The sequence below is a fragment of the Salvelinus alpinus genome, chromosome 6, assembly GCF_045679555.1.
Source record: "Salvelinus alpinus chromosome 6, SLU_Salpinus.1, whole genome shotgun sequence".
Classification (NCBI taxonomy): domain Eukaryota; kingdom Metazoa; phylum Chordata; class Actinopteri; order Salmoniformes; family Salmonidae; genus Salvelinus; species Salvelinus alpinus.
In genome coordinates, this window is record NC_092091.1 from 54,996,999 (window position 1) to 55,008,900 (window position 11,902).

Below are 11,902 nucleotides of genomic sequence, written 5' to 3' on the forward strand. Positions count from 1 at the left end.
CTGATTGGGGATCATATTTAGGCAGCCTTTTCCCACCTGTTGTTTGTGGGATCTTGTTTTTGTGTAGCTGCCTGTGAGCAGCCCAGAACGTCACGTTTTGTTTTCTTCTATATTTTTGGGGGTGAGTTTCATATTTATTAAACACTCTAAGTGCGCTGCGCCTTGGTCCATTCATTCAGACGAGCATGACAATAAGACCCTGTCACATCCCTATGGCTCTGTGCTCCTACCGAGAGGTCATGCCATGCTAGATCACATTAGGAGTCAGACAAGTCACTAAGTTCCATACTAGCACCACTAAAATGCACGCCCAATGCTAGGTTCATACTGGATATCAGAACACAGCCAGTGGGTTTTGATAAAAATAAACATACTCAGGGCAGCCGAACACCCTGTTAATCTGACTGGGTATTCAAGTCATTGTCGGCATCTCAAATGACACCCTATGCCCTATATAGCGCACTACTACTAGTACCCTACTGCTACTGGGCGCCTTGTCAAAAGTAGTGCACTATAAAGGGAATAGGGTGCCACTTGGGCCTCAACCATCATCTCAGAACAGATTCTGTAGATGGGAAGTGATAGAGAAGCTCTAGTAGTCACTGGGGGAGGGGAGAAGGTGCCAAGGTGCAAAGTGTGCACTTGAAGTGGATTAAGTAACCTGAAAATCAAAGTGGATAACTAAGTTGTGGTTGAGAACCAGCTATCATCACCCACTGACTGCACTGTCTGTGAGTGAACGAACCATGGTGGTTAATTGGTGTCAGTCGGGGCCCACTCACAATTGATAGGACCTCTACGGACAGCGAAGAATCCATTAACAGTTCAATCTTGTCAAGATCAATAACTCCACTTGGAGGATAGGGGCAACGGCTTCTTCTTTGGAAGTCTGAGAGGGGAATTATTAAGAAATGTTTTATGAAAAAGGTCTCAAAAGAGGAGCCTTTAAAAATGCCCTGCAGCAAGTCTGCCCTGTGAAATTAGCCTTGTCTGCTGGACAATGATGAAAAAAAGGTGTCTTCGGACTCAGAGTCTGCTTGCTAAAATAACTTGTAAGTGCTCCTCAATCTTCAAGTCCATTAGCTAACTCTCTACCTTCCCTGGCCTGTTCCGTTTTTAATTGAGCCGATAACAACTTTATCACAGGTAATTTCACCTCTTAACAAGATCGGTTCGCTCTTTCCATGCTTTGGTGAGTTAGAAGCTTTCCCAATGGCCAATTTATCAACATGACGCTCGAAACAAATTAATATTTCTAAATACGCAATAAGGGGTAAATACGCAATAAGGGGCTCATTCCTTAATTACATAGTTGCATTGTTCTGACTTCAAGTACGGAGAACTTAACTGTACTAAACAGCAGTATGCTAGTTTTTTAACTGCCCTGTGAAGAATATGATTGAGTGCTTTTTTCAAACATGGTGTCTGCTAAGTAGGCTACTAGAGTGAAAAATCTCTTGGCAGCTGCACATGTTTACTATGCAACTGAGTCCAAGGAGATGGCAGTATACTGGTGGGTGTGGTCTTTGGCTGATTGACAGCTGGTGAGAATGCAGCTGAGTGCAATGCGCTCACTCTCTCTAGCAGCAGTGCGCTGACCGCTGGCTGCTGACACTACACTTTCCACCATGTCACTGGATCATCAGACCACCTGGGTCCAAATAGTATTTGTTTTCTTGTAAATACTTTGAGTGTTTGATTGAGCCTGCCTTGAGTGGCAGACGGGCGGGGTTTGGGACCTTTGGCACTATTCCATTGGTTCCAGTGCAGCAGGCAAGCCCTATCAAGTGCAGCTGAAGTACTTGAACTACAACGAATACTATTTGAACCCAGGTTCGTAGGGCATCTCTATGGGGTCTCCCATGTAGTCACTACTTTGTATAGACTAGGCTCAACAGCTAAACAAACAACATGTCAGCCTGAACTGAAAAAAAGGCATTCTCTAGGTTATTGTGACTTTTAATAAATGCATCATCACCCAAAATGTCCAACTGTTTTCAGAGGGCCTGAGTCACGTGTAAATGCTACTCATACTGAATATTACAACAAATACTGAGTCATGTCTCATACAACCTAATGTCTCCATCAAAGACAAACGTGATGCCTCCTAATTAAAGGACAAAACATTGTTGTCGCTTCCAATGGAAACACTTGACCAATCCTCCATGAAAACCACTAAGGGATCAAAGTTGTCGGTGGAATAACATTCAACAGTGTCGTATACACACAGCAACATTACGCACTGTGGTCAAGAGTTACAATCGACACGGCAGATCATGCACAGGTCAAAGTATTGATCCATGCCTTCAGCATTTTCACATAAGATGACCAGCCCTGCGTCATCCTATAGTGTGTGTTTTTCTTACCTTAGCATAGATAGGCCATTCCCCAATGCAGAGCCTCAAAACGTCGAAACCTTACTCCTTCGGAGTGACAGACTGAATGCAGGCAGTGGAGAAACTTCTACCTGGGTTGTGTTCATTAGGGTACACAAGGAACACGTTTAGCAGCGGAAAGGGAATACGTGTGTTTCTATTCGAATATGTGTGTTTCTATACAGTCCCTCTCTGTATCAGTCTGTTTGCTTCCGTTTGGTGCCTAAATCCCACAGCCTTAGTTCAACCTGCATTTGTGTCCCAGGCTACAGGGCTTCCATGGCTACCATGAAGCCTTCCAGCTGTAGCTAACGACCACTAACAGGCTCCAAGGTGTCCTGCCAATATGGCCCCCACCAATGTCGCCCTGGAGACCAGCAACACAATGCAATCCTATTGAACTGTTATTGCTTGTGTACCTAGGGCCTAGCTTATAACAGCTCCAGGACAACACAAAGAAGGAACTAGTAAGACTGCAGTACTATAACTCGACCCAAACACTATGACTGTGTCTCAAATGGTACCCTATTCCTTACATAAAAAGTAGTCCACTAAATAGGGAATAGGGTGCCATTTATGCAATCCTATTGAACTGTTATTGCTTGTGTACCTAGGGCCTAGCTTATAACAGCTCCAGGACAACACAAAGAAGGAACTAGTAAGACTGCAGCACTATAACTCGACCCAAACACTATGACTGTGTCTCAAATGGTACCCTATTCCTTACATAAAAAGTAGTCCACTAAATAGGGAATAGGGTGCCATTTAGGACGCACAACATGAGATGCACCGAGAGGCCTACATGGAGAACCAGTGATGGGCATAGTCTGCATTTCTAATGACCTGTGATCTTTAGAGTAGTGGTGGACATGCACACACACACACACACACACACACACACACACACACACACACACACACACACACACACACACACACACACACACACACACACACACACACACACACACACACACACACACACACACACACACACACAAATGACAAAGCACTGTCACTGAAGAAAACACTTGTGAAGAAAACACAGAGGGAGCCATATATACTCTCTGTGAGTGTTCTCCCTGAATGCCTGGGCGCCAATCAAAAGTTCAAGTTCTAAATGTGGCCACTCCGTGAACCCTGGAGCTCTCTGAGATGCCAGGCCCAGCTCCGGTTGCAGGCACAGAATGAGTGTGTTTATGTTTGTGTCTGTGTGTGTGTGTGTTAGCCACAAATCACACACCAAATCATAACCCAGCCATTACTGTACGGGACCATATTCAATAAACATACACAGACACATACGTCTACACACACTACTACTTAACTATTGAGCAGTCAGCCATTCACTACTACTGGCTTATTATTGGACAGGCACTGCTTCTTGCCTGGAGGGATTAGGTTGTGCACCAACAAAGCCAAGGATCTATTTTAGTATCGGGGTGTTTTTAGAGCAATTACAAAACGTGTTGGCCATCTAACTGTAGATAAAGAAAAGTACAACATCACCGCATTTGTATGGCATTTCCACCCTAAACTGAACTCTTGGATTATATAAAAATAAGATGTTGTGCTTTCTTTGCCCCTTACTCTTTAGGTGTATGTAATACTCGATAAATAATAGGCCGGTAAATACTGTAAATAGTACATAAATAATAGGTAGGTAAATACTGTAACAGACAAATAATAAATAGCTAATTGTATGACAATAGTTGAAATAATCAGGCCAGGCATAGGTACGCAGGTGGCACTGTGCTTTGGCACTCACATGCTATGAATGTATTCATTGAACAGCTTCAACGCCGTTTGATGTTAGGTGCTAAGGCAAAAACAAGACTTGCAATTTGCGGCTTACCCGAGTCACGAACTTCATTCCCTAACCGACTGTCAATAATTCAACAATAAATACAAACAAATATGAAAAATATTGTTTAAAAAAATGACAACTGCGCACTACACTACTACACCTATTTTTAAAACCTGCCTGATAGCCCACTTGAAAACAGTCAAGTAATGTTAACTAATTCAAAATGATTCCGTGAGAAATGTTGAATAGCACTACTGTTGTGCTATTAAAAATAGAGGATTAAATTAAGCTACACATAATAAATTAACCCTCTACAGGATCGGTGGGTCCCCCGCGGGACAGGTGAGCTAACGTAGGCTAATGCGGTTAGCATGAGGTTGTAACTAACAAGAACATTTCCCAGGACATAGACATATCTGATATTGGCAGAAAGCTTAACTTCTTGTTAATCTAACTGCACTGTCCAATTTACAGTAGCTATTACAGTGAAAGAATACCATGCTATTGTTTGAGGAGAGTGCACAGTTATGAACTTGAAAAGTTATTAATAAACCAATTAGGTTCATTAATTTGGGCAGTCTTGATTCAAAATTTTGAACAGAAATGTAATGGGTCATTGGATCAGTCTAAAACTTTTCACATACACTGCTTCCATCTAGTGGCCAAAATCTAAATTACGCCTGGGCTAGATTAATACATTATGGCCTTTCTCTTGCATTTCAAAGATGAAAAATAATTTTTTTAAATAATGTATTTTCCTTTGTATTATCTTTTATCTTTTGCTTCAGGTCCAGAGCTCCAGGCAGTTAGACTTGGGTATGTCATTTTAGGCGAAATTTAAAAAAGGGGCGGATCCTTAAGAGGTTGTGCCTGCCCCTATGTGATATATTCAGACAACGAGTAGCCTAATAGTATAGCCTAACTGAGACAAAGAATAACGGGTGCATTATCCGGATGATGGGGATGGAAATATAGGACGCGCACCGACATGGGGCTCCAGACTGAAAGATTCAGATTGGAAAAGGAATGACTGGAATAACGAGTAGTTCCATCATTTTAGGTCCCAATCAACACAAAGCCACTCGAGGCTATACGAACCGATGTTGTATTCAGGCGGAAGACCCATTCCCTAGAATAAAACGCAGCCAATGTATGTAGCTTAGCTGCTATCAAGCTAACATGCTACACTAGCCAGCTCTCGAGACTCGCCCGAAAGAGGCTCGCGCTGACGGTGCCCTGGCAGGCTCCAGCACTGCTTGCTGGATGGTATGGTACCCGATTAGATAATGGTTAGCTATCATGAATTATCCAGCAATGCCCGGAAAAATAACCATACATATCATAGAGGTATTAAACGTTGTTTAAAAAGGATGCGTTATAATTAGAATATGAATTTAAATAGAGAAATTGACTAGGATGCGTGAACCTCGCCTTGCTACAATGTAGCGTCTGACCCAGCACCGAGACAGCGCTACAATGTTGCTAGCAAACACCGGCTAGTGGCTGTATCCAAAGCTTACCTTGTTTGATGACAGCTCTTGTATTTCAACAAAAGATGTATAATGTATTGTTTCACTGTGTATTCCTAAAAGATACTGCCTTCTCGGTCTCGTTCCTTCCGCTGAATCGCCTAAATCCGTGCGCTTTCCTTCAGAATAGTGCTGAATCTGAATGGGTGCACGGCACGCGCGGCTGTCGGTATCTAGGAAATTCTACCGCCGCTCCCTGCCAAATAATGACCCCTCCCACCGCTGAAGCCACAGCCATAGAGAAGACAGGTGCTGATTGTGCGCTCTGCGCGCAGCTCCGTGGAATAGTGAGTGCTTTGCAATATAGTGAGCTGGTTGGTACATTCAAAGGGCTGTCAAATCAGCGGTCTCGCTCTCATCCGCGCATGTGCAGTATCTCGGTTGAGAATGCGTCCCGCTACTAGATTGACAGAGCCTTTTTTTATGCGTTTCGTTGCCAAATTCTGACTCTGAAACGCTGGAAGTGGGACAAGTGGATGATGCACATGGTCTGCATGGACTGATAACGATTATGGTTATGCTTGTGTGTTTTTAAAAATGTATTTAGGAAAGCGTAAAGTAATCTGGCTAGGGCAAGCTATAAACAAGAAGAAAGACTGGAAGCGAGAACAAACACACAGGCCTTGTTGTCTATATCTAACCAGTTATGGGTTAAATTTGTATGTGTTAAATATGGTAACAGTGACAGTGACATTGAGACTCAGAATTTTGTTAAACAAAACCGATGATTACAAAGTTTAAAAAAAACATACCATATGCACACAGACTCATTTTAACAATTTCCATTAAAATGTTTACAAAAGCACATAGACTTGAAGAACGGTGCAGATGCAATGTTTGGTAATGGCACAAACAGTACAACCCATCATTATGTTACCAAATGTAGCATCTGCACTATTCTTCACCGTGGAATTGCCCATCCCTCCATATGTCTTTGGACAGTGATGCTCACATTTTTTATTTGGCTCTATACTCCAGCATCCTGAATATGAGATCAAATGTTTCAAATGAGGCGACAGTATAGAATGTCACCTTTTGTTTTAAGGTATTTGCATACATATCTGTTTAACCGTTTAGAAAGGAAAGCACTTCATGTACAGTATCTAGTCCCCCCCCCATGTCAGGAAGTAATACGTATTTGGACAAATTCACTTATTGTGTATAAAAGTAGTCAGAAGTTTAATATTTGGTCCCATATTCCTTGCACGCCATGACTACATCAAGGTCAGTGGATGCATTTGCAGTTTGCCATTCAGAGGCTACAACAAAACATGGTCACTTCTCACCATTACAGGGGAGGTTAGTATTTTTTTAGGGGGTGTGACCTTTGTGCCTCTGTAACCTGCTCACTCATCATTATTCACAATTCATTCATGATTATCCATAATCATGGTAGAATCCACATCAGGGGCATAGGCATGGGGGGGGGCCTGGGTGGACACAGACTCCAGACTGGCACAATACTTTATTCACCATTAAGTTCTTATTGGGCCAAAAATAATCCAAAGCACAACCAAAACAAGACGCAAATGCCTACAACTGCCTACTTGAACACACTATACGTTAATTTGTCCATATACTTATGACTTCGTCAAATGGGTGAAGTGGATACATAAAGTGCTTTCATTTCTAAACAGTAAAACTGATTTGTATGACAATCCCCTTCAATAAATGCTGACATTCTGTACTGTCACCTAAAATGAGACATTCTATTGCAAGTCTTAAACGCTGAAGTTTAGAACCAAATTTAAAAAATGCACCGTCACTGTCCAAATACATATGGAGGGGAGTGTGTCTGCCAAAAGGTTGAATGCCTATATCTGACCACATACAATTGTCATCATTACATAAATTGATGGAAAACATGCAGAGTTAATACATAGACATACTTTGGGAATTACTTTTTAAAGTTTCTAAAACCTGACAGGTGCTAAATTCAAATTCATTGACAGATACAAGTAGGTGTATTTGGAACCCATATAGGGCGCAAAGACGTGTCAGCCTCAGATTTCAATTAGCTGGTTGTCTAAAGGTCTATTTTTGAGCATAGAGAAAATATATGCATAGCCTATATTAATGTCAATTGAGCTAATTTATGTGACTTACCCATTAATAACCCTATATTTATCATATCACACACATCTTGCAAGTTGCTTAGCGACACATGGACGCCTGTTTTGTGCTGCTACCATGTTGTGCTGCCATGTGTTGCTACCGTGTTGTCATGTCGTGTTGCTACAGTAGCACGCCGTGTTGTCATGTGTTACTGCCATGCTATGTTGTTGTCTTGGGTCTCTCTTTTTGTAGTGTTGTGGTGTCTGTCTTGTCGTGATGTGTGATTTGTCCTATATTCCTTTATTTTTCATCTCAAACCCCGTCCACGCAGGAGTCCTTTTGCCTTTTGGTAGGCCGTCATTGTAAATAAGAATTTGCCTAGTTAAATATAAAATAATAATAATAAAAGAACAGGTGCCGACACCGGTATGGAACCAGTTTGAATGTGATGTGTTGACATTCACGCTGCCTTTAGTCACAGGAGTACTTTAAAATGGCTAAACCTGAACAATATAACACGATTGCCACCCTTCCAAATCATTCCTACAGCCACAGCTTGAAATTGGCAGTGTGTTCCAAAGCTGGCATTTGCCATGCTGTGCCAATCAGAGTTTGAAATTATATCTCAAATGGGAAATGAAAACGCAGCAGCCATTTCAATCAAGAACCATAAGATTGCTATTGCCACATAAAGGCATCTTTACCATGTAATTACATTACAATGACTGCATATCACATGTTCCATACAATTTGGATGAGTGCAAATCACACTCACAGGCCTATTGTGTCTGCTATCATTGACTCAAATTGGTTCCGCAAACACAATGGGATATGTCCCAATTGGCACCGTGTTTTCTGTAGTGCACTTCTTTTGACCAGGGCCCAGAGGGATTAGCGTTCCATTTGGAACACAGCCATTGTAAACTGCATCTTGACTCGATGTGTCAATCATTGACATACACACGGATACACGTGAATATGATCTAGGCTACATTCATCCTTTTATTATTGCACTATAATAAAACCCAACCATGCAGTCTACCATATGTGACTAGTTTCAGCAAACTAGGACTATGTCACTACTTCACATGAGAGCAATTTGAACGTAAATTTTATTTTAAAAAACGTACAAATTTGTTTTTTGGCAGAAATGCTTTCTGGAATACGTCAACTTTTATGTGCCGTATTAACAAACTTGTATGCCATCTGTAAATACGAATACAATTGTTAAATTAGGAGCCTAGTTGGTTTAGCCACAGAAAAAGGGAGCAACCTTCCCGCTAGCCTTGATTGTCTGAGATAATGAGTGGGATGGACATGCCGAGAGATGAGCTCGGATTGGTCTGTCAGGTAGCACGCTTCTGTCTATTTGAGCTGGTCAGTATGTGTAGGTAATCCTGTCTAATGTGGTAGAACTGCATAAGTGCTGCTCTCCACTTTCTGGAAGACCGAGTTTTGAAATCGGTGGAATTAGAGTATGATAGCTAAGGAGATGGAAAAAAACACCTATCTCTGGATGACATATTAAAGCTACTTAAGGGCAACCATGACATCCGTGATAGGGAGAAGCGTCCATTCCATGTATACGGGTAAGATAGTCTAGCTAGTTACATTTTCAGATATTACACGTTTCTAATTTTGACAGAAATTCGTTTTCATTTCGAGTTAAAGTGCTAATGTTAGCTAGCTGGTTCGCTAACCTTACGTCTATGATCTGTGTAGTAATATTATTCGTATTTCACAGCCATTTACTTTGCTAGTTATAGCCTAATGTTAACTAGCTAACATTGGACCTGGTTGGTTAGCTACCTGCATATTCCTACAGGGTAATAACATCATGAGTTGGGATTATGGTTAATTGTTTAGCTAGCTAGTTAGCTATGTGTCTTTAAAAAAGACTCCACTATGCAAGTATCCATTTCAGTAGGATGTCACTGAGACAACTGTTGATAGACGTAGCTGATAAATTCAGTAAGATCTCACTGCGATAACTGTTGATAGACGTATGCTGATAAATTCGCAGAATAAGAGACGGATTTACGAACGCTCAACACCCATTGAATATGGCCGGAGTCAGTAAACGTTGGTAAAAAAAACATTAATTGTTGCCAGCAGCACAATTGCAGTCACCAACGCTCTGGATAACATAAAAACAGCCTTACCAGCTCTGCTAGGGCGAGTAAAATGGTCAGTGAGCTGTTCTCTCATTTGTGTCTGGAAGTAGCTAGCAAGCTAGCCAACGTTAGCCAGTTAGCTTGGGTGCTTGAACGATGCTGAATGGGTGTTGACAAAGAATAGCTCTCCAGTGGGTACCAAAACATTCAAAGGCCATTTTCTCAAAAGTGAGGATACAAGTATATCAACTTTCAAAGTAGAATTACATTCTCATTGTTCTTCAACTGTACTGTAGGATTTACCAGTCTCTAATTTTATCCAATGTAAAAAACACAATTTCAAATTTTGCTACATAAGACCGAATTGAGCCGGTCAGTCATATATATAGCCTACCCTCGAAAAATATATGTATATTTTATATGACCCTGCTTAGCTTCAGAGGCAAACCAGCAGTGGGATGAATGGTGCAATGTTGCTGGAAGAAATGTGCCAAAACTTACAACTGGAAAAACGGCAGCGAAAGCAAAGGTCAGGGTAACATAACCAAAGACACGGAAAATTGCAGGAAAGAGGGTGTGATTTTTTATGTATGTTTTTTATGTTAAAACATACAATCTACCTGCAGTGAAGCCGCTCAACATTTCCATTCCATTCAGTCATCTAGCAGACTCCCATCCAGAGCGACCCACAGGAGCAACCAGCAACCAGGTCTCCCAACAAGTCAAATCGGAGACCCGAACCAGCGACCTATTGGCCACCGAACCAAGCTCCCAATTGCCAGGCCACCAACCATCCAAGATCCAAGGTTGGATGGGGAGCGTTACTGGACAGCTATTGTGAGGTCTCTTCAGAGATGTTCAATCGAGTTCAAGCCCGGGCTCTGGCTGGGCCACTCACGGACATTCAGAGACTTGTCCCGAAGCCACTCCTGCGTTGTCTTGGCTGTGTGCTTAGAGTCGTTGTCCTGTTGGAAGGTGAACCTTTAACCCAATCTGAGGCATTCCGCTTGGCATTCAGGCCAAAGAGTTAAATCTTGGTTTCATCAGACCAGAGAATCTTGTTTGTCATGGTCTGAGAGTCTTTAGGTGCCTTTTGTTAGACTCCAAGCAGGCTGTCATGTGCCCTTTACTGAAGAGTGGCTTCTGTCTGGCCACTCTACCATAAAGGCCTGATTGGTAGAGTGCTGCAGAGATGATTATCCTTCTGGAAGATTCTCCCATCTCCACAGAGGAACTCTGGAGCTCTGACAGAGTGACCATCGGGTTCTTGGTCACCTCCCTGACCAAGTCCCTTCTCCCCCGATTGCTCAGTTATGCCGGACGGCCAGGTCTAGGAAGTTCTTCCAAACTTCTTCCATTTAAGAATGTTGGAGGCCACTGTGTTCTTGGGGACCTTCAATGCTGCAGAAATGTTTTGTAACCCTCGACACAATCCTGTCTCGGAGCTCTATGGACAATTCCTTCAACCTCATGGCTTGGTTTTTGCTCTGACATGCACTGTCAACGTTGGGACCTTATATAGACAGGTGTGTGCCTTTCCAAATCATGTCCCATCAATTGAATTTACCACAGGTGAACTCCAATCAAGTTTTTGAAAAATCTCAAGGATGATCAATGTAAACAGGATGCACCTAAGCTACATTTCGAGATTCATAGCAAAGGGTCTGAATACTTAAGGTATTTTTAATTTTTTTTATATACATTTGCAAAAATGTCTAAAAACCTGTTTTTCACTTTGTCATTATGAAGTATTGTTCATAGATTGATGAGGGCTTTTTTTTATTTAATCAATTTTAGAATAATGCTGTAACGTAACAAAATGTGAAAAAAGTCAAGGGGTCTGAATACTTTCCAAAGGCATTGTATTTACATGTGTGCATGTGTGTGTATGTCCGTGTCTGTGCACATGTATGAGTTTGAATGCGAGTGAGTGTGTGTATGTACGCGAGTACAAGAAGCTGCGAGGCATCAGCCTCAGGCATACAGGCATTGGATTTAACAACGTTGTCCCTCAGTGTCATT

At 41.9% G+C, this 11,902-nt stretch overlaps 1 protein-coding gene across 2 annotated transcripts in view; it reads right to left on the reverse strand.

Moving 5' to 3' along the window:
- LOC139578900 (catenin alpha-2-like) overlaps positions 1 to 5,966 on the reverse strand; it is a 707,491-nt gene extending 701,525 nt beyond the window's left edge. The window contains exon 1 of one of the 2 annotated variants that reach the window (XM_071407028.1): positions 5,703 to 5,939. The gene's annotated coding sequence lies outside the window, so the exon portion shown is untranslated. Of the gene's footprint in view, positions 1 to 5,702 lie in introns of both variants that reach the window. The other variant, XM_071407029.1, reaches the window with a different exon arrangement.
- Between the last annotated feature and the right edge of the window lie 5,936 nt (positions 5,967 to 11,902).